Source organism: Cebidichthys violaceus, unplaced genomic scaffold (assembly GCF_023349555.1).
Source record: "Cebidichthys violaceus isolate CVI_PGR_0920_01 unplaced genomic scaffold, fCebVio1.0.p SCAF_11, whole genome shotgun sequence".
Classification (NCBI taxonomy): domain Eukaryota; kingdom Metazoa; phylum Chordata; class Actinopteri; order Perciformes; family Stichaeidae; genus Cebidichthys; species Cebidichthys violaceus.
The window spans coordinates 5,384,556-5,406,531 of NW_027176274.1; the positions used below are offsets into that span (position 1 = coordinate 5,384,556).

At 43.0% G+C, this 21,976-nt stretch overlaps 1 protein-coding gene across 1 annotated transcript in view; it reads left to right on the forward strand.

The window, feature by feature from the left end:
• Window positions 1-21,976, forward strand: part of LOC137866038 (partitioning defective 3 homolog B-like) — a 181,638-nt gene that overhangs the window by 11,156 nt on the left and 148,506 nt on the right. The window lies entirely within an intron of this gene.

The window sequence follows — 21,976 nt, forward strand, 5'->3', positions numbered from 1 at the left end:
GGTGGCCTATAAGCCTCTCTCCTGGGTAGAATATTGCCTCACAAGCAAAATTCAAAGGGAAAAGGTTTTAACTCGCCTTCAGCGTTCGGCAGTGTTATTAGCAATTCACTTTTGGAGACTTTGCAAACTCAATCCATATATCCCGTTTTTCTTATTTCCCCCCCCCGAGGAATGTGTCATTTTTCATTTTCCCCTTTGGAAAGCCTCGGTTTCTTCACATATACTGTGGCAGCATTAGAAGGTGATAAATGGCTTAGATTAAGGGCTCTTTGAACCATGATTCAGGACCTTAAATTAATCTGGAATCTTCTCTCGGTGGCGCTGCACATTAAAACAGTATCAACACTATTTAATGAGCCCGTGTCCTGTGGTGGACTGAATTTTTCATTTAGGTCACAGCTTAAAAAAAACCCCTGAATAAACCTACTGGCTAGAAAATGTAATGCACAGTGTATTTGCCTGTCCTCAGCTCGTACTGTATGCCTCTAAGCGTGTATAAATACTGCAGGATTTGTTGGAGATTCTATGAGCTAATTAAGAACAAAGTTGCATTGGTCGGCAATTTCTCTCGGGGCTGTAAGAACCTTTGGGAAGAACTGAAGTGATCTCTCTCTCCCTCTCTGCCGCTTTTCACGTCAAAATATTCATTGTTACGGTTCAAATCTTGTTTTTTAGCTGTTGAGACGAAGACAATTTTGTATAGCTATATGAAAAACATAATCTAGTGTTATTAATGGTGTTTTTTTTCCAGGTTAGCACAGCATTGCTGTAGGTAGAAATCTGAATAATGTGAACTATTTTACAGTATAGAAATAGAAATGAGCTCTAATGTCTCAGAGTTGGTCGTGGGGGTGGGGGGGGGGGGGTTACGTGACACGCTAAGCCTGCAGCCCGGGGGTCCCTAGGATCAGGATTACTATGTGGAGAGCCTGTTGCCATGGTTCTGTAGAGAGCAGCGCACACCGGTCCTGCTGCTGGCGAGTTGTCACTCGAAACTACTTCCACAATGGAGACGGAGAACATGTCGTCTGTGGCGTGTGCACTCACTCCCTCCATGCAGGGCTCCGTGTTTTATAAATACGAACAAAGCCAGATGCTTCTGGGAGGTGAAGTGTTCCAAACAGTCGGTGCCAGCCAGAGCTATTCATGGCTATAGCCCCGTTCAGACATTTTACCTTAACGTGATGGCAATTTCACACCTCGGTCTCATGTCTGAATGAGAACCATATGGTCGTTTTTATGCAAAAGTCTGCACTGAATTCTTACTCTAGTTCGGACTTACTGACATTTTCGTCTAAAGGCTAAAAGGAGCACACGGGGTAAATCTAATAAGCCGTATGCTTCACAACAGGCTTGACTTAAACATTGCTTTCCTTTCCTAACTTTGTAAATAAATACATAAATATAGATATACTGAATTGTTATTTATTAAAATAATGGTTTCTGACGCCAGATTGGCTTATTGAGTCAGTATGAGGCCGACATCCGATATCGGTGTCGCGTCCCTTCTATTTCTATCCGATCAGTCTGTGAGAAGTATCTTCCTCTTCCAGTCACAAATCCAATGCGAATCACAATTAGATGCAAATGTAAGTGAAGGCATTACCATTCGAATGCACTTCAGTACGTATGTCATTAAGTGAAGCGTCCCTGTTCCCTCAGGCCTGACTTTTTCTTCAGCTGAGTAGTATTTCAGCCTGTTGCTAGCTGGTTGCTAGTTATCAGATTCGACCCCTTCTGTGGCGTTCACTACCTTTTAACAGGCTTCTAATGAGGAGTTTACCAGCGTGCTCTCGGGCTCCAGTGAGGGGAGCTCCACTGCTAAAATGTGTCGAGGAAGCTTTCAGTTAAAATGCAGAAGTGTATCCCGGATAAGCACTGCATCGTCTGAATAGTAGGTCTAGAGTTAAAGCTGGTTTAGCAGGTTTCTGTATCCAGGATGGAGTTATAAATACAGTAAATATGTGCTTGCGTGTGCTCCTCAAAGATGAAAAAAAATAAATACCTTTGCAGCACAGAAACCAAATTTAAAAGCACACACATAGTACAAAATACAGATTTCAATACTGGGATCAAATAAAGTGTCACACACTAATACACCAGAACACACAGATGGTGAGACACACCAAGACACACACACACACACACATATAGTATGATACCCAAGCAATACACACTACCGAGCACCAGAGATTGCATATGAAATGAAAGTGTGAAATATTCATTGGATTCTGAAGCGAGGCTCTCATAGTATTACTGAGCTGAGATGAATAAATGGCTCCTAATCCCAGATGAGTGTTTTACTGTCGCCAGACTCAGACTGCCGGCTATCACCACAAAGAAAACAGAGACGACTTCTGAGGTCTGCTGGAGACAGAGGTCAGAAATACTGTTTAAAATATATATATATATATATATATATATATATATACCCAAGTCATGCATTTGAGAGAGAGGGCTCACATTTATGAATGTCTGAGGTGATATTTATCTACCACTTGTGAGGAAGTGTATATCGGTATATGTCTATATACTTGGTGTCTCTATACATCTATATGTCTTGGATAAGCAGAAACATGCTGAAATGTATATCAGTAATATAACAGTACAATGCAAACAGAATGCATGTACCCTACAGACAGAGCGACAGTAGAAGGCCAACAAAGCCCTTTATTACAATCATAAAAACATACACCTTTTTAAAGGAGAGCTAGCTAGACCCTAAACATAACCCCACTCCTTGGGAAACTGTGTGTGTGTGTGTGTGTGTGTGTGTGTGTGTGTGTGTGTGTGTGTGTGTGTGTGTGTGTGTGTGTGTGTTAGTGCTGGGCGTAGAAATGTGTGACGCGGTATTTTTAGGATATTAACGGGATTAACCGGTACACCGCCCCTGTGCAGACTATTTACCCCCGTTACCCTAATATCTCCCCTGCATGTTGTTTTTCACAGCTTTGTGCCACAGAAGATGAACAGTAGGCAGGATGTATGGATTCTATTTATCTGGAAGTTTACTCCGAATGTATTTTTCCCATCTTGTAGGGTTGATTAACAGGTTAGTTAAGGAGAGAGAGGAGGGAAACAATGTTGTCTTGTATGATATTAATGTTTGTTCTGGGACATAAATAACACATACTGTTGATAAAACGCACGCATACTCACTCACACACACACACACACACACACACACACACACACACACACACACACACACACACACACACACACACACACACACAGCGTGCACAGAAACAATTGAAATAAATTCTTTGTCTGAAGAGCTCGACGCTTAAAAGGTTTCTTGGTGGTATTTAATTATATTGTCATGGCAGCATTATCTGTTACATGTTTTTCTTTCCAGCAACTTATATTCATTGTCTGGATGTGCTCGCTTCTGCATGCACACACATGCATGCATTCATTTACAGTTCCTTTCTCCGTTAATGTTTGACGATACACACACACACATACACACACGCGTTCGATGGGTTTATTAGTGTGCAGAATGTGCATCTGTGTGTTCATACCTAGTATACCTGCTCTGCACACACAGTTGAACTTTGTCTTTTTAACACTTTAACACTTACACATTTGGACAATACTTTTGTAAAACCATTACACAATATGATCACATGATTAAGATGCAATCCCAGTGAAATATCACATAACCATGTGTGACCTATTTAGAAACACTCTCTGGAAAGACAATTTGAACTCAAGCTAGCCTGGAAATAGGGCGGCTCTCCATGAGCACAGCTTTAATCATGGCTAATTGTGCCAATCATTATTTATTCTATTGATGGCCACACACACACACACACACACACACACACACACACACACACACACACACACACACACACACACACACACACACACACACACACACAGAAAAGGGCCAATGGTTTGATTATATTGCATCCTCATTCAGTTGTAGAGACTATTATCCTCTATTTGTTCTGCTTCTAGCAAAAATGATTATATTCATGAGTGAATGTGCTTTATTTTACTCAAAGGCATTTTTCTATTTTCTATTTCCCACAATCTCAGTATTTAGGAAGGAGGATCCAACTTTTTTCTCTAGTTTAAGATGTCAATCGTAAAAACCAGAGTTGAGGTATTGGGAGAGGAAATCAAGACAGGGTCATATTTTCTTTTCAGTTTTAATAACAGACACTGAACTGCATCGGTAACCTTCTTGTATCCTTAATCTGTTTCCTTGTCTCAGATGAGTTTACTAGCACAGAAAGCTGCCATGATCAGAAGACAGACGCGTTCGTGAGATCTCTGGTGTTCACGAGGTTCTCCTGTGGCCACCTTTCTCACAGAACTTTTCTTCAATAAGGTCTACAATGCCACAATAGTGCACTTTTCTGGAAAACCGTTGGTAAACGGCCTTGTTAATCCTGTTAAAATGCACTTTGAATTGATGGAACTTGAAAGATGTCTGGCGATTATACCGTCTGGCTTGCTGATGAGATGAAACAACCTAAACAGTTAGACTTGGATACGTTAAGATGGACAGTTGGTGGATTCAAGCCAACTCAGTGGGGAGTAAGTTGTGTGTGTGTGTGTGTGTGTGTGTGTGTGTGTGTGTGTGTGTGTGTGTGTGTGTATTTGCACCCACGGGTGTATGTGTTGGTCTTCCAGTCAGCCAAAACCATTTGCTGGAGAAGACTATCAGTCCAACAGTTCATCTCTCAGCTTCATTAATATTTAAATAATGCTCTCATTTCCTCTTTTTTTTAACTTTCTTTCTGTCTGATTTGCTCTCTGTTTTCTTGGCACATTTTGCCGTCACATCGGGGGGGTAGTAGGGTAGTAGCAGGAGGAGGAGCATGGTACAGACAGACAGACAGACAGACGTGCGTCTGCTGTGTTGGCATGAAATGTGCAAGGGAGATAAACTTTATACTTTGTAAGAGAGGAGAAGATACTTTGTGTTTTCTCAGGAATAGGAGGTCAAGAAGAAATAGCAGCACAGAGTCTGAGGAAGTGAAACATTACCTGCGTTCAGATAAAGCTGACTTCAGCTTAATTGTCTTTTTCTCTTCTGCTTGTGTTGCATGTCTTACTTTAGTCCACATAAAAATCAAAGGTCAGAGAACATTTCTGAAAATGTTTATTTTCTTTTATTTGATTCTTAAAAACCTCCTCCATCAACTCTAATCCTACTTTGAAATAATTAAGATAATTAAAGGTCACTAAAATACCAGAATCGTTAGCAAAGTAGCATAATCTCTGATAATGAGGACATTATTCGGAGCAGGTTTTTGGTTATCAGCGGGCCCATCCCTCCCTTCTGTGCTTTCTTAATTCTACAGTTTTCCATCACCGTGATCATGCAAACTCTGCTGATCGCTGGTAAACAACACGAGCTGCTGCCGCTAACAGATGCAGCTCTGTAAAAACTCTCTAACTCACTTCTGTCCTTCGGTCTAAGCGCTGCCTTTGTAACTTATAGCATGCGCGCGTATTAATGCTATATTTGCCAGACGCGATAGTTCTGGATACAAATGAATCAATTAAGGGCTTACGAAAATGTTCATTTAGCAACTGTGTGAGTGAGCGATGGTAACGCCGGGCTGCTGCATAATGTGCTTTGACGTGCACCTACACACACATCAACAGATGCTAATGTATGTGTTGCATCACTTACAGATGGATCGTGTGAACTCGTATTAGCATCCGCAGCGGAGCCGCAATGTAATCGCAGACATTCATCACTGCAGATCATTTTAGTTTTTATAAGGCAATTAACTGTGGGGCTATTAGCTCTGTTCAGTCGAAAAACACATATTTTAACCCCAAATAAATGTTTTTTCTTTATTTGGAAAGTAACAAACAGATTCATTTCATATTTTGTGTGCTAGTATCGCGTCATATCTCCATGTCTGGAGGAGGGATAAGGAATTCGGAGCCCAAGACATACAACATTTTTTATATTTCGCATATATAGTGACTAAGTGTGTCGGCATGAACTCGGTTATAGCTTGTGGAGACAAATGAATGGGTTGAATGAATACTGGTTTGCAAGAATGGCTGAGGCGATGGGGATTAGGCTTGAAAACTGAAACACACAGAAAGCTCAGGTGGAGGTGGGTGGAAGGACTTTTTGTGTTGAACGTACCAGAAGAGCCACGAATGCAGAGTGAGTGAGAGGTACAGAGAGCTTGTATTGCATGAACAGTCCTAACGTAGATGTGGAGACGTTGTTCACATATGGCATGGCTTGTGTTTGGATATCTTTTGCTCTCTTTGCTCTTTTCAACACTTCTCAGTGTCTCTTTCTCTTGCTGTCCCCTCCTCCTCCTCCTCCTCCTCAACTCTTCATCTAGTGGACATGTCAGTCCTCTCTACCCTCTTTCCTTCCCTCTCTTCTTTTCCCTCTCCATCTTTTTTTCTTTCCCATTTTCATTTCGAGGAGCAAAACAGCAGCCAGTCAGAATGAGGCAGTTATGACTCTGCTGGAAGGGTTATTATGTGTAATGCCCCATAATTCTCTTCTACAGTTTTCATCATGAATGGCATGTACATTAAGTCTCTGGAGTATATATATATATCTATATATATATATATATATATATATATATATATATATATATATATATATATATATATATATCTATATATATCTATATATATCTATATATATATAGATATATATATGTGTGTGCAGACAGAAACCTCTTTGTATGAAGAACAGCGCACACACACACACACACACACACACACACACACACACAAATCTGTGTTTAAAGCATTGATTAGTAAAGATGATGCTCTTTTAATGTGATTATTTATAGCTGCTTATTCTGGTGTGACAAGATAATGAAGACAATAGACACCAGACAGTATTTGATTGGATTCCTAAGTACAGCTTGCTGTGTAAGTTATGTGCGTTAAGGTAGTTGATGATAAGGTTCTTATATCATTCTGTGTGTGTGTGTGTGTGTGTGTGTGTGTGTTGCTGGTTAACACGTCGACGTTAATTGAACCACGACCCAGATCAGAACAATGAGACTTGAAAGGGATTAGAAAAACATGCAGACGTATTGAGGAGCAGCGATTTGTGTGGGTGGCCCCTGACACAGTCTGCATTTAATCCCGACATTCAAATCCCCGGCAATTCAACGAAAGCCTGACGCTTAAACCAAGCAGACAGGCATCCACCAAACCTCATTGTTCACCTCCAACCAATGTGTTGATCCTAATAATCATACAAACGTGAAGTATTATTCATCCCCGCAGGAGGATCATCGGCCGAGTGCGTGAGTGAGTGAGTGGGTTAGTGTGTGTGTGTGTGTGTGTGTGTGGGGGGGGGGGGTTTGTCAACTGTGTGTTGTTTTCAATCACACATCATAGCAGTGGTGGCAGAGATCAATTTCGATCAATTTTAGCGAGCTCCAGCAGAATTAATCTACAGTTTAGGTGAAACTTTTTGCCTGTTTTGTGTTGATAAACCAACTAGTAGTTTGGCATTAAGGTTCCACCGTCCATCTGTAGTGTGCACTTTGTGCCCTTCTTTATGCACGTCTTCATGCACCAGTGAGAGTTCTTCATCACCTGACTCCTTCTCCTCTTCGTGGCTACTCTGTTATCTGTAGCTCCCGGGGTGGACTGGGATTGACCTCGGACTCGGTCCATCTAATGAAAAGCTTTTCTATTCAACAAGGTTTTTTTTCCTTCTGTTGATGTTTTGCTTGGCCTGCACCTTCACTTTGCTATGGTTATAGATCGCAGGTTAGATTGCTTTAACCAATGAAAAAACATGTCAATCACTTGCGAGTTCCAATATGTCTGGTAATGGCGCTTATCTGACCACCGGCCGGGAACTAAATCCAGTTGTAAAATTCAGCCAGGGTGAGAAAAGAGAACTGTCGTTTAGGCGTCCTACTTTTCTTTAAAACGGGTAAGCCATCTTTGTCCTTACATTTAGTCGATTAAACCTTTAAGATATATGGATATGGAATAAGAAGACATTGTTTTTCCTCTATTCTTCCTGCTGTTTTCCCAGCTTGTCCTAATCTTGTTTATCAATAGATCTCACAGGGCAGCTGGGTTCAGACATATTTTTCTTTTAAAGTGTGACGTCACCTTGCAAAGGTTAAGTGAATGAACAGGAAGGACAAACATACACACTCATGTCTTTCTAACACACACGCACACGCACACGCACGCACACACACACACACACACACACACACACACACACACACACACACACACACACACACACACACACACACTGTATAGTCATGTAATACAAGCAGAATTCCAGCCACCTTTGCCCCCTCAGCCCTCCATACAAAGTGGCCTTCTGGCGAGAATAATATTGACCCTCCACTAAAGAAAGCAGTGCTGCTTATTGCTTTCACACATTGCACTGGTTTCTTTTACTGGGTGTCTCAGTGTGTAGGCGTGTGTGTGTGTGTGTGTGTGTGTGTGTGTGTGTGTGGGTGTGTGTGTATGTGCACAAGTATATATAGAAAGGTATATGTTCAACTAGTGTGTTTCTTGTTGTGTGGCCTCGGGGGCACTGGGTCTGTGAATTATTATTTACATGTCTTATTGAGAGCAACTAACTTGTTTCTCTTTGTGTGTGTGTGTGTGTGTGTGTGTGTGTGTGTGTGTGTGTACTGTTGTCATGCCCTCCACTGGTTGGACGGACACCGTCACGTATGAATGTGTGAACTTGCTTCTCGGAGTCCTTCAGAAAGGGCAAAGGAGCCATCAAATCTCCTTCCTGTCCACCGTACGCCTACGTGTGACTCAATCATTTCATTGTCATTTTCTTTATGTAGCCCGACATTTTTCATTATATAGTAATCATATGTGTTAGTTGTCATCGGTGGCTCCTCTTCTGTGTGTGTGTGTCTGTGTGTGTGTGAGCAGTGTCTGGTAGTCCTTGAGAAGGGTAGAGGGCCCATAAACCTTCTCTCTCTCCAGGAGCTGAGATATCAGCAATCAGCCAAATTGTGACTTCTATTTGATAAGGCTGAGACCTCGTTGGTAAATTGCTGTACAGTGACACATATATCAGTCTACGGAGACGGTCAACAGAGCACCCTTTACTATATGCGCTCACTGTGCGCATGCATGTGTGGGATTCAGTGATATACGACTTACAAGGTAATATCTTTAACATTGATCTACAACGTCAGTCTGTGGAATGAATATCCTCATCTGTGTTTTTGATAGGGTAAAGGGTCTATGTCCAGGATTAGGGGCTGAACAGAGAGCCATTATGAAAGATCATATAATAACCTTGTGTGTGTGTGTGTGTGTGTGTGTGTGAGTGTGAGTGTGTGTTAGTGCAGTGTCAAGCCTTTATCGCTCTTAAATCTTATTCGGCAGTAAACTCTAATGCAGATTTTACCATATGTGTGTTAAATCATGTGTGTGCATTTTAGTCATTGGTGTGTTCAATGAGCTCTTTGTGTGTGTGTGTGTGTGTGTGTGTGTGTGTGTGTGTGTGATTCCAGCGAATCGTCCGTCAAAATGCTGCCGTATGTCTTCCTCTTTCACACACACACACACACACACACACACACACACACACACACACACACACACACACACACACACACACACACACACACCGCACAACTTCACCAAGAACACGATGACTTCCAGCACAACCTTTAATGCCGCATGTGTTACAGACATGTCATGATTCACTCCATCACACACACAGATGGGTAACACCGTATTACCCGTTTTCAATAGGTTCGTAATGTTCCATTAGTTTGATTGCTTACAACCCGCCACACTTGACGGGTAGAAACAATAAAATCTGAATAGAGCAAAACTCAATTAAATGGCTGTTTTTTTATGTTTTAATTTAATGGCTTGATTTTAATATTGTTCATTTACGAGACAAGTGGCGTGAGTAGATTGTCTCACTTAGACACAGATACATGGAGATGAAAATGCACCCAGAAAGCATCACACAAAAATATACTTTTGCTTACACACACACACACACACACACACACACACACACACACACACACACACACACACACACACACACACACCCTCACACTCTTCAAAAGCAGTGGAGTGGAATAATGGACAAGGCGATGGAATAGTGGGCAGATTTTATCATTCACACTCTCTTAACCACCAGCCATCTGCTAAACGCACGCATTCTTGTCTCTCTGTGTGTGTGTGTGTGTGTGTGTGTGTGTGTGCGCACATACACACACACACACACACACACACACACACACACACACACACACACACACGAACGGATCAGTCTTAACTCCTTTAAAGCTTGGACGAACACTCATCACGTGAAACTGGCTGATGCAGTTAATTCATCGGCACAGTGCAATTCAAACAGAATGTTGCGTCTTGCTTCTCAGTTACTAATTAATGGAGAAGAGAAAGCACATGGTATAGACCTGAAGTATGTCGATAACGACGACTGAAGTGCTGAATTTGACGCAGGAAAATCTCTTAAGAAGGACAACGTGATGTCCGGCCAGGCCATGTACAGGCAATGTGTTCAAAAATAACAAGATAACCTAAAAATATCTACTACTACAGCCTGAAACATGACATCGAACCAACGTTCTTTAAGACACGTGCGGCTCTCTTTCCAATTAATGGAGATGTTTCCAAAAGGTCATCCAGGCTTAGCTCGTGCATCATTATCTGTGTTACGTAGAGAGGTTGCTCATCATGACGGGATAAAGAGAAGACGATAGGGAGATGTTACCGTAATGAACCTAAGAGCTCCTTCTCACCTTCACCTCGGCGCTTCCTCCACCCAATCTCTCCCTCTTCACGCCGTTATCCTCTCTACACTCACCCGCTACGTCCTCCCTACCGACTCCACGTCGAGTCCTTCCTGTGTGCTGCCCCACAAGAACGCCTCTATTTGTTCAAATTATTTCTACCTTCACACCTTGTCCATCTTGATTAACACCGCCTGTCAATCTGCTCACAATGTACCCATAAACACCCTTTTGTCCCCTTCCTTCCTGCATTACTACCGTCTTTTCTCCTTCAGGTCTTATTTATTGAACAAAGCTCTTCTCTCTCCATGTCCCGAGTCCTCTTCTAGTATTTAGTAACGTCTTGGCCTCCACTCGTCTGCTTCCTCTAGCCCCCTTCTTCCTCCCCCTTCACCATGCACCTCTTTCTTTCACCCTTTTCTCTAATGAACCCAATCATTTCTGAGTCACACCTCAAGAGTGCACACGAGTGTCTGTGTGTCTGTGTGTGTGTGTGTGTGTGTGTGTGTGTGTGTGTGGACTCTTCATTTGTCAAAGACACAAAGATGTGATCCAGACCTGAAACATATGTTGACCCTTAGCCAGGAACTGGGGGGGGGGCTGGTTAATTGAGTAATGGTGTTTGCGAGAGTGTACCAAGATGGGGGGTGAGACGGAACGCCAGAGCGAAGGAGAGAGGCGTTGGCAGTGAGAGCATTAAGAGAGCGGGAAGGAGACAGATAGGTGCAATTTGAAAGAGCGCATGAAGAGAGGGGAAGTGGGAGGGTGGATGAGAAAAAAGGGGGTTAATTGCTGGAGTGAATAAAAAGACACAGGGAGGCTGGTAATTAAAGAATTGCAGTTGAGGCGGCGATATGAAGACAACCGCGGGGTTAATGGCGACGGTGTGTGAGACGGGCACGGGGTCGCAGCATGAGGCGGCCGACCAGCAGGGTGTGGAAGATTGATTTTAAGCGATAGAGAAAGGGTTAACGGAGTGATTGAAAGGAAACACAGAGGGAGGCAGGGAGGGTGAGAGGGAAAGGGTTAATTATGAATATAATAAACCATGCGGCCTGTGGTCTTTATGGACCCTGGGTCTTAATTAAGAAAACACAGCTGCACCTGAGTCCCACCTAGAATAGGTAATACACAGTACTGAGTGTGTTTATGTATAAATACAAATTTAATTCAAACTCTCGCCATCCTCTGGAAGCCGGCGGGAAATATAAATGTTTATAAAATCAAGACTTTTAAAAAAAAAAATACTTCATGATCCTCCAAATATCTGTCATGTCTTTAAAGTTCAATTTACTCTTAAAATAACCTGAAATATTCAACCAAACTCACATTTTTTAAAATGACTTATCTGAGGCCAAACTTTACTAAATATTACTAAATAAATATCCATTTTACTAAACTTTCTAAGAAATGGATGATTAAATTAGCAAATTGTCTTTTCTACACGTCAGTTTTCATACAGATAGAACAACATGTTCATCTGAGCTTAGGAGGAGCCATGCTAACTGATTCCCTGTTTCCAGTCTTTATGCTAAGCTAAGCTAACAGTTTAAGTTCCGTTAAAGTTTAAGTTATGTACCGTCACAGGTTAAGTTATGTTCCGTTACAGTTTAAGTTCCGTTATGTTCCGTTACAGTTTAAGTTCCATTATGTTCCGTTACAGTTTAAGTTCCGTTATGTTCCGTTACAGTTTAAGTTACGTTATGTTCCGTTACAGTTTAAGTTCCGTTATGTTCCGTTAAAGTTTAAGTTCCGTTATGTTCCGTTACAGTTTAAGTTCCGTTACAGTTTAAGTTCCGTTATGTTCCGTTAAAGTTTAAGTTACGTTATGTTCCGTTACAGTTCAGACTTGCTGGGTTAAGGATAACGTCCACTGCATGCGGAACTTTGTCGACTGTTAAAGTTTGTCATTATCGCGATTTAGGAGGAAAAAAACATAAGGTGATGAAACATGCAGCCCCCCCCGTGTTCCGGTTCAGTTCACGCGGCCACTCTTTAATGTTAGACTGTGTGGTCAGACACACAGAGGAAAGGTGTTGAGGAAGGAAGGATAAAAAAGGACAAAAGCAACAAAAAAAGGACACATTTTCAGCCCAATTCACTGCTGTTAATTCTGCCTGTTCTTTTTCTTCTTTAGGTTACAAACTGCTCGGACTTCATCACAGACTGATAGTGTGGCATTTCTGGTACCGCATTAGACATTTTAGAGGGTTTTGAAAATATTTAGTGGGCTTCTGATCATGAGGCCGAGGCAGCACGTCAGTCTTCTCATTTTCTTTCAGTCAGAAGGATTTGTTAGAATACTGGATATGTAAATGGAGCAGTCACTCATAGGCTAATACACACATATGACACATAAATTGGCAGTATGGCTAAGATCTTTCTGGGTTAAAAGCAGCTTTTAAATCCCGTACATGGAACCCCTGAAGACAAGCCAGATGATTACACTGAGACATAATGTGCTGCTTGATCTAATGACTTAAAATCCTGAAGTCACAGCCGTAGAAGTCTTTGAAGACGGTGTGCATCTTTCTGCAGCAGGCCTCCGGCTGTTTCAAGAAAACGTGCGCAGATCAACCTGAGAATTTGTAGGCTAATCTGAAACTTCATCGAGAGAATTTAGCAGCCGTGCTATTGGCAGTGTGTAGTCTGTATTAAGGTGGACTGTCCCTTTAAGTACACATCATTTAGTGTCAAGGCAGATTTGATTCACGGTCTTGTGAATAGAAGATATGATCTTTTAGGAAGACTAATGTAATCACTCAGTGTTGGCTATGAGCTTTACTCTTCACCTCAATCATAGAGATGTTAGGAGGACCACCTCTCGTGTCACCCTTTTAGAAAGAGAAGCAGTGGGTGATGTGTGTGTCTGTGTGTGTGTGTGTGTGTGTGTGTGTGTGTGTGTGTGTGTGTGTGTGCGTCCAGGAGAGATTTATTGTGTGTGTGTGCACGTGTCTGTGTGTGTGTGTGTGTGTGTGTGTGTGTGTGCACAGACACGCAACGCTACCAGCAGTTAGCAGAAAGATTTACATACATTGACAGAGTAATGCGCTGGGCGGTGAGAGCTTTATAAAGAGTGAACCTGTCCCTGAATGTGTGAGTGATGATAACAGGCTCATTTAATTGCCTAACCCCTTTACACACACACACACACACACACACACACACACACACACACACACACACACACACACACACACACACACACAGATCATCAGTTCTCTGTGTAGGCGTCACATACTTTCTGTCATTCACCTTGAGGGGGTGGAGGTAAGACACTATGGGAGAAAGAAAATAAAATCTGTGAGAAGTGGAGCTAATGCCATGTTAGAGGTGTTTTCATCAAATCTAATCTTAGTGTAATATCTGTCAGCTGGCAAGACAATAGCGAGACACAAAGTTACTAGTTTTATACTCATCGTACAGTTTGATTACTGTTTGTTCTTGTGTTTTATGTTAAAATCCCCTTTCAGAAAGTTCCCTCCATCAAGCCTCAATCTGTCCCTAACGCTCCTGCCACCGCCGGCAAGGACTCGCAGTTAAACTTAGCTGCCAAGTATACGATGATGTTGAATATTTAAAATCTTTATCTTTGGCACTCAGCAGATGCTTGGGAGAGGACCTGGTCATTGTGCATGCTGTTGCTATAAAACTGTTGAAAACCGTCTGGAAGTTATAGTTTTACAACCTGAGACTTGCTGCTGAAGCCGGGCCCAGCTCCGATGCATCCGGTAGCAATATCTAAAGTATTCGCTAAGGTCAGAAGAACAAGTAACTTGGAGTAATAAAACAAACAAATAATACTTGTCCGACTGGAAATATAATAATTTATCACTAATATGGCATCACTAAATTCTTCTATATATGACAACGTTAGTTTTGTGTCGTCCTATGAAAACATGAGAAGGTTTGATGTTCGTTTGATGATCATGATCATACAGTGTCGTCGCAAACAATGACATTCGATAACGATAAAATTTGCAAATATAAGCAGAAAACCCTCAAATCAGTCCAACCATGCACACAGCCATAAACTCCTGTAACACACGATAGTCTCTGTGATGCAGTGATAAATACTGTCTTTGTGAACCGTACAATGTTGAATTTAGCCCCTCGTGTTTTTTGAGGACGCAGACCAAACCGAGAGTGACCCGTTACAAGCTGCTTCAGGGTGACGGCTTCACAAAGTCGTGAAGCTGCTTCCGTCTCGAGTAGAACCGGTGAAGTGTTTCGTTCCCTCGCTCTGGTTGGAAGTGACACGGTGAGATGGATTGTTCTCGTTCAGCTCTGAAGCAGATAAGCTGTCCGTGGGTCAGGAGACAACCTTTCAACAATTAACCCTCTAATCCCCAAAGTGGTTACAGATTATAGACATGTGAATGTGTAGAGCGGGCAATCCCCGGATGTATGGAACAGGACGGAACCCTTCACCAGACATGGTTAAAGTTCTCAAAGCTTCAAAGCTTCAAGGGAATTTCTAGGAGGTTCCATTTTCTCTAGAATAAAAAAACATCATTAAATTGGAAATCTTGTTTTCCTCTCACTTTATCGGTCCATCTTGAGAAGAGATATATGTACCAGTGGAAGGTGTGATACAATCTATTCTCTTAATTCTTGTGTGTGCTGGAGGTTTAGGACTGTCAGCTGACAGTTATTACTGCTTAGCGTTTTGACGCGTTAAGCCCGAGATAAACACCATCAAAACATTCTGTGTGTGTGTACGAGTGTGAAACCGTGTTTGCATGTATGTGAGCGAGAACACGGTGTGTATGAGTGTATACGTGTGTGTGTGTGTGTGTGTAGCCTAATCAGTCACATCTGACAGACAGCAAATCCTACTTGAAAAGCCACTCAGACATCCATTGTTATGTGGAGAGCCAATTGAATGAGATAAGATGCGGGAAAGAAAGGAGAGGAGGGAGGAAAGGAAGGCTGGATAAATGAGCTATCAGGGGACGGGAGAGCTTTAGACTAGACCTTGACGCTGGTTTGAACACTACTTGTAAAGGCTCCGCATAGCGCTTCAACATCAGTAAATCATTAACATTTCAGACCTGCTGTAATTATGTACCAAAATGACTTTGTGAATAATAAATCCACCTTGAAAAAAACACTGCTTTGATCCACATTTACTCCCTTCTTCTTTGAATCCTGCGCCGTCTCCTCCGGTCAATGGGCCCCTCTGGTTCACCAGCGCTGCCGTTCAGGCTGCTGCTGCTGCTGGTGGATCATTGAGAATATACGGCCCCGCCCCGCACAGATCGTGTCCATCTGTGCCATTGTGTGTCTCCATAATGCCGTTCCATATGGCCGAGTGTGGTCTCCACACAGCCTCATGGCGGTTCATGATGGCTCACACACTCCAACGCGCGCTCGCACGCTCGTGAGTTTCTTCCTCATGCACAAGCATGAATACATCATGCAGTGTGTGTGAAATCCACGCACATGCATGCAAATATGGATGCGGGCATGTGGAAGATCTGTCTGCATTACTGAGGAAACTCAAGTAGCCATTATATTTGTCTGCGTGGCAGACACTGAAGTTGTGCCTGTCAGAAGTTCACAAAGTCACCGAGCATTTGAACTGCTGGTGCTGATGCAGGATGTTCTACTTCTGACTGTTGAAATCGTTTCTGCTTTCTCTGTCTCGCAATAATACGTCTATATAACGTCTTCCAGTGTGTATTTTCTGCTGTCTGTGTAAACAGTCTGTCCTGTATGTCTGTGACCGACTCTCTCTCTCTCTCTCTCTGTCTCTGTCTCTCTCCATCTCTCTCTCTGTCTCTCTCTCTCTCTCTCCGTCTCTCTCGCTCTGTCTCTGTCTCTCTGTCTCTCTCTCTCTCTGTCTGTCTTTCTCTCTCTCTCTTTCTCTCTCTCTCTCTGTCTTTCTCTCTCTCTTTCTGTCTCTCTCTGTCTCTTTCTGTCTCTCTCTGTCTCTATCTGTCTCTCTCTCTCTCTGATGTCTCTGTCTCTGTCTCTCTCTCTGTCTGTCTCTCTGTCTCTCTGTCTCTCTCTGTCTCTGTCTCTCTCTCTCTCTGTCTCTCTCCCTCTTTGTCTTTATGACCCTGTTTTTCATACTTCACAGTATTTCTGTCCCCTATTCGTCTCTTCCGTCCCGTCTGTCTCGTCTGGATTTCTCATGCTGTACTGAGAGGCGAGGTGACTGCAGATCAATGGAGGGTCAGCACACACACACACACACACACGCACACACACACACACACGATCACTTCAAACTGCTGAGCAGGTGAATTTCATTCATCCATATTCTCCTTTAGGAGACGACACCGTCCTGGTTATGGATTACTGTGGCGGTGGATCGATCCCAGCGGAGAGGTCACAGTCTGAGATGTGTGTGTGTGTGTGTGTGTGTGTGCGTGAATATTTTTGTCCCTGTCCTTTATGGCGGTGCATAAGTGAATGCCTTAACAGGGTATTTGTATCCCTCTGTGTGAAGTGTGTTTTCTTATCTGTGCATTGATCTATTGTTGTTGGTGTTTGACTCGAGAGTTCACGAGAGCAGAAAACAAGAAAGATAAAACAGAATAAGGAATTAGAGTACGGAGACCGAGGGAGTGAGCGCGGGTGTATCAGATTCATGTGCTAATCGATGAGCTCTTTGTTGCTTCGTGGGTGTTTCCAATAGAGCAAAGTGCTGGAACATGATGATTTACATCTGCTGATTTGTGAGGATCCGCTACAATTCAGAGGGGAGAGGGGGACAGCTGGAGAGGCAAGCTGTGGAGGAGGTTACAGGAGGCGAAGCCAAGGGAGAGGAGAGGGAGACGGGGAGCAGGAGAGAAAGAGGAGACACGGGGTAAAGGAGAGGAAGCAACAGTAGGAGGAGAGGAGGTAACCAGAGAAGAGGAAAGGGAAGGGAAGGGAGGGGAAATGGGAGGAAGCAAAAGAGAAGGAGGCAAAGTGAAGCCGGAGGGGAAAACCAGGCTAAGCAGGAATATTTGCTGATGAAAGACGAAAAGGCCAACTTGTGCTCGTACATAGCCTAGCATAGAAGAGCTGACCCGCCTCAGGGTTCATTCAAATTCTCTTTGTGATCTGCACAATTATTTTTACGGGCATCGCACAGAAATGTGCGAGGCTTTTTCAAAGTTACTTCTCGTGCTAGCGTCTTCACAGAGGGCCCAGCCGAGTGACCTAATCTGGACCGATTAGCAGACCTGCTAAAGTCTTCTATGGGCGCACCGCAAAGAGCTGCATCAAGGGCAAGTCATGATTACATCAAAGAGGGGTGTGGATGTAGCAGCGTAGCGGAAGGATGGTGTTTAAAACATTCCAAACACAAAGCACAAGGCACTGAGCCGTCGCTTCCACATTCAGCCTTTCTTCCTTTGAGCCGAGAGAGACAGACAGGTGCACAAAGACGGATAATAACAAAGTCATTGAATTACTTTGTTTTCTTTCTTTCTTTGCTTCTCACAGGCAGAAAACAGTTCTTTTGTTTGGATAGGACACAATAACGGGGGGGGGGGGGGGGGGGGGGCTTCAAGATGCACTTCAGATGCAGCTTCTGTAGCGCAGAGCTAGGTGGTGCTGTCAGTCTACCCACTGTCAGTGTGTGTGTGTGTGTGTGTGTGTGTGTGTGTGTGTGTGTGTGTGTGTGTGTGTGTGTGTGTGTGTGTGTGTGTGTGTGTGTGTGTGTGTGTGTGTGTGTGTGTGTGTGTGTGTGTCACTGAGTGATCTAACCTGCGAGGAACAGTTACGTCACAGGCAAAGCTTTGTGAATTTTAACCCGGATGACATCCTGAATTTATTGTTTTATTTAGATCATTGCGGTTCATTAATAAAATTCCTTCCTAATGGAAAAGCAACACAAAAAGCTGAAATGGCGCAGATGGCAGTAAATTAGCATATTTATCAGAGAAAAATAGAAACAAATTGTTCGTTCAGTACCGTCTTACCTTCCCTCAATCCTCTAATGTATCCCAAACCACATTGAGCCAACAGTAACCACACTGTAATAAAACCGTAAAAGACAGCATGTACAGACCTGCACACACACACACACACACACACACACACACACACACACACACACACACACACACACACACACACACACACACACACATGATGGACGGGTGTAGCCACCTCACCCAGCTATAGTGATGGAGTGGTCATTGCTAAAGATACTGCTGACTGCATAAGGTGCCAAAGCACACACATGCACTTGAACATCATAGATTTTTTTTTTTTATGGTAAGTGGACATGAGTGGAAATCAAAGCTCAGTGGTGTACAGATAGCTTAAGCATATTTAAAGATTGTTTTTGTGTGTGTGTGTGTGTGTGTGTGTGTGTGTGTGTGTGTGTGTGTGTTTGTGTGTGCACTCGCTGTGTGCTCATGCATTTGGCTGATTGTAGCGTTTCATCGATCCACTCCAAAGCAATCAATCAGGCCCTAATCGACCCGATTATAAAGGGTATGATGTGAAAAGGGATGGTTGTGTATTTGTGTGTGTGTGTGAGAGCGTGAGCATCGATGCCATGTTGTGCACTTAAATCCTGAACTGCGATTAATCTACCTATCTAAATTTCATGTGCTCTTTTAATTTTAATAAAAGGAAAGGAACCAACTCTGCACTTCTCCAACCCCCCCCCCCCCCCGATCTCACACACACACACACACACACACACACACACACACACACACACACACACACTTTCGGAGATGCTGAGGGCACAATTATTGCTGTTCGCAAGCCTCTCATGTTTAATTTTTTTTTAGCTGGAATCAATTAATGTTGATTACCTGAGTTAGCTAAACCACTGCAGGCTGTTCTCTGTAAATCGTGTTGGTATTTACAAGGATAGCGATTGAATTATGTCTTCTCCATCACTCAGCACAGTGAGTCCGTCTGTAGATAAGCGATCCAGCGTTAAACTGACCGCGTGTGTCGTTCTCTGGCTCCACACGTTCATATCTGATGATGTACAGTCCACAATTAATGTCCAAAGTTAATGCAAAGTAAATCATCCACTGTCAATATCCCAGTTGGACCCATGACCCGTCTACATGCTCTTGCACCCACACAGGTGTTTTCACTTATGGTGTCTAATTAGACCTCTTCTCAGGTGTGTGCAGTCTGTGCTGGACTGACATCTTATTGGTAGATGGAGTTTAATGACCTCAAGTCATTCTCAGCATAGCTCCACCCACCTACAACCTGACTACATGTCTAATCAGCCTGGATGATTGAAAACACCTGTGTGGGTGTCTGCTCTCTCTCTCTCTCTCTCTCTCTCTCTCTCTGATCACATATAATGTGTTTTAATGCAGACACATTCACAGTACAGTTGTCTCATTTGCACATGTCTATACATATATGTACAATATATCTGTTTCTGTTTTTGGAATATATATTGGAATTGATGGTCCAGAGGAAAAGTGTGGCTCAGACTTGGTGTGTTGGTGTCTGGGTGGACGCGTTTCATTTTGGCTTTCTGGGTCAAGCCTTTCAATTGATCCAAGCTCTCAGGTCACACACACACACACACACACACACACACACACACACACACACACACACACACACACACACACACACACACACACACACAGCAAATTACCTCCCACCGGCCTCTACATGTCCTCGGTCACCTGTGTTAACCTGATATTGACCACACAGTGACTGTAAATATGAGGAGGGGCAGAAGGGATGGAGAGGAAGCTTAGAAGTAACCCCAGGGGGGAAGATTGAGCTAGCTTTAGTGTTTAACCCCTGGGTTTATGTCTGCTTTTAATTACAGCTGAGCACAATTATTGTATAATTATTGTATTGTTTCATTTGGCAAAACACAGGTCACAAATGTGCTTAGTCTGGTCATAAGTTGGACTCAGTGGTCTCGTTGTTTCTTGGTGTTTTACGCCTCTGTGCTGGTGGTGGCCGTGGCTGGAGGCATTATGTTTTCAGGGTGTCTATATCATTTTTTTAAAACTTGAACGAATGAAGTGCCTCTTCACAAACCCAAATGAAGACAAAATAGAGCCTTATTCCTCGCTCGGATGCATTTGAAGCAGATGGATGAAGGCATTTCTACACGAGGTTGTCAGCAACCCGATCAAAGTAAAATGTGTGTTTTGACAGGAAGCTGAAACAGAAAACAATCTGAAGTTTACCAGCATCTCCCTCTGTGAGTCTGCTGATGTTATTGACAGGATAGCTGATGAGAAGGCTTAAAATGCCACATATAATAGTAATGCAGAGACACACGTCGGTGGTGCACCGTGTCTGGAAACTGTCCTGATCTTACAGTATAGTTCTAGTCTTGAGTGGGAATAAAAGGGTTGCGGTGGAAGAGGAACAGAGACAGACTTGGCAGTGTGTAACTTTTCATTTTGCTGAAAATGGACACATCATGGCACTCACACTTGACACGGTGACACTCTCAAGCTTCAGGTTTGCTTTTTTTCTCGTACTCTCTGACATCCTGCACTTTTTACTTCTTTTTTTTTTTTTCTGTCAGTCCTCCTCATTATTATCACTACAATTCTGCCTCGGCTTCTGTCCTTCACATTCTCCACGGCCATTTCTGTCTTTTTCTCTGCGTGCTTTGGCTCCGTCTGTGCAGTCTCACCTTTCTCTTTCTCTCACCCGTCTCCCTCTCTCTCTCTCTCTCTCTCTCTCTCTCTCTCTCTCTCTCTCTCTCTCTCTCTCTCTCTCTCTCTCTCTCACCCCTCTCTCTCCCTCTCACCCCTCTCTCCCTCTCATGCTCAGGATGTGGTGTCATTTTGTTTGGCAGGTCTTTGAGTCTCCTGTCAAAGGGAACAGAGGCAAAGTACTAATCTCTCATCTGTCTGTCTGTCCTTTCTTTCCAACTCTGCTTTTTTAAGAGACTCTGCAACACTATGTTGAATTTGTCCGACCATTTTTCTTGCTGTCATTCTTTCAGATGTTCTTTTTTAAGAATCTCTCCCACCTCTGTGTGTGTGTGTGTGTGTGTGTGTGTGTGTGTGTGTGTGTGTGTGTGTGTGTGTGTGTGTGTGTGTGTGTGTGTGTGTGTGTTTATCTGGAAGCAATAGCCTTGTACTCTCTCTAACAGACACATTTACTGAAACTCAGTAAGAATGTAAGGTCTTTTTTTCTTAATAAATCTGTGCATGTTTGCACCAAAGCAGTTTGACAGAAAAGTGATAAATACTAGCTATAAGTAGTCAGCAAATGAACAGGTTTTACACTCATGACAGAGAGGTGTAAGTGCTGAGACAGAAGAG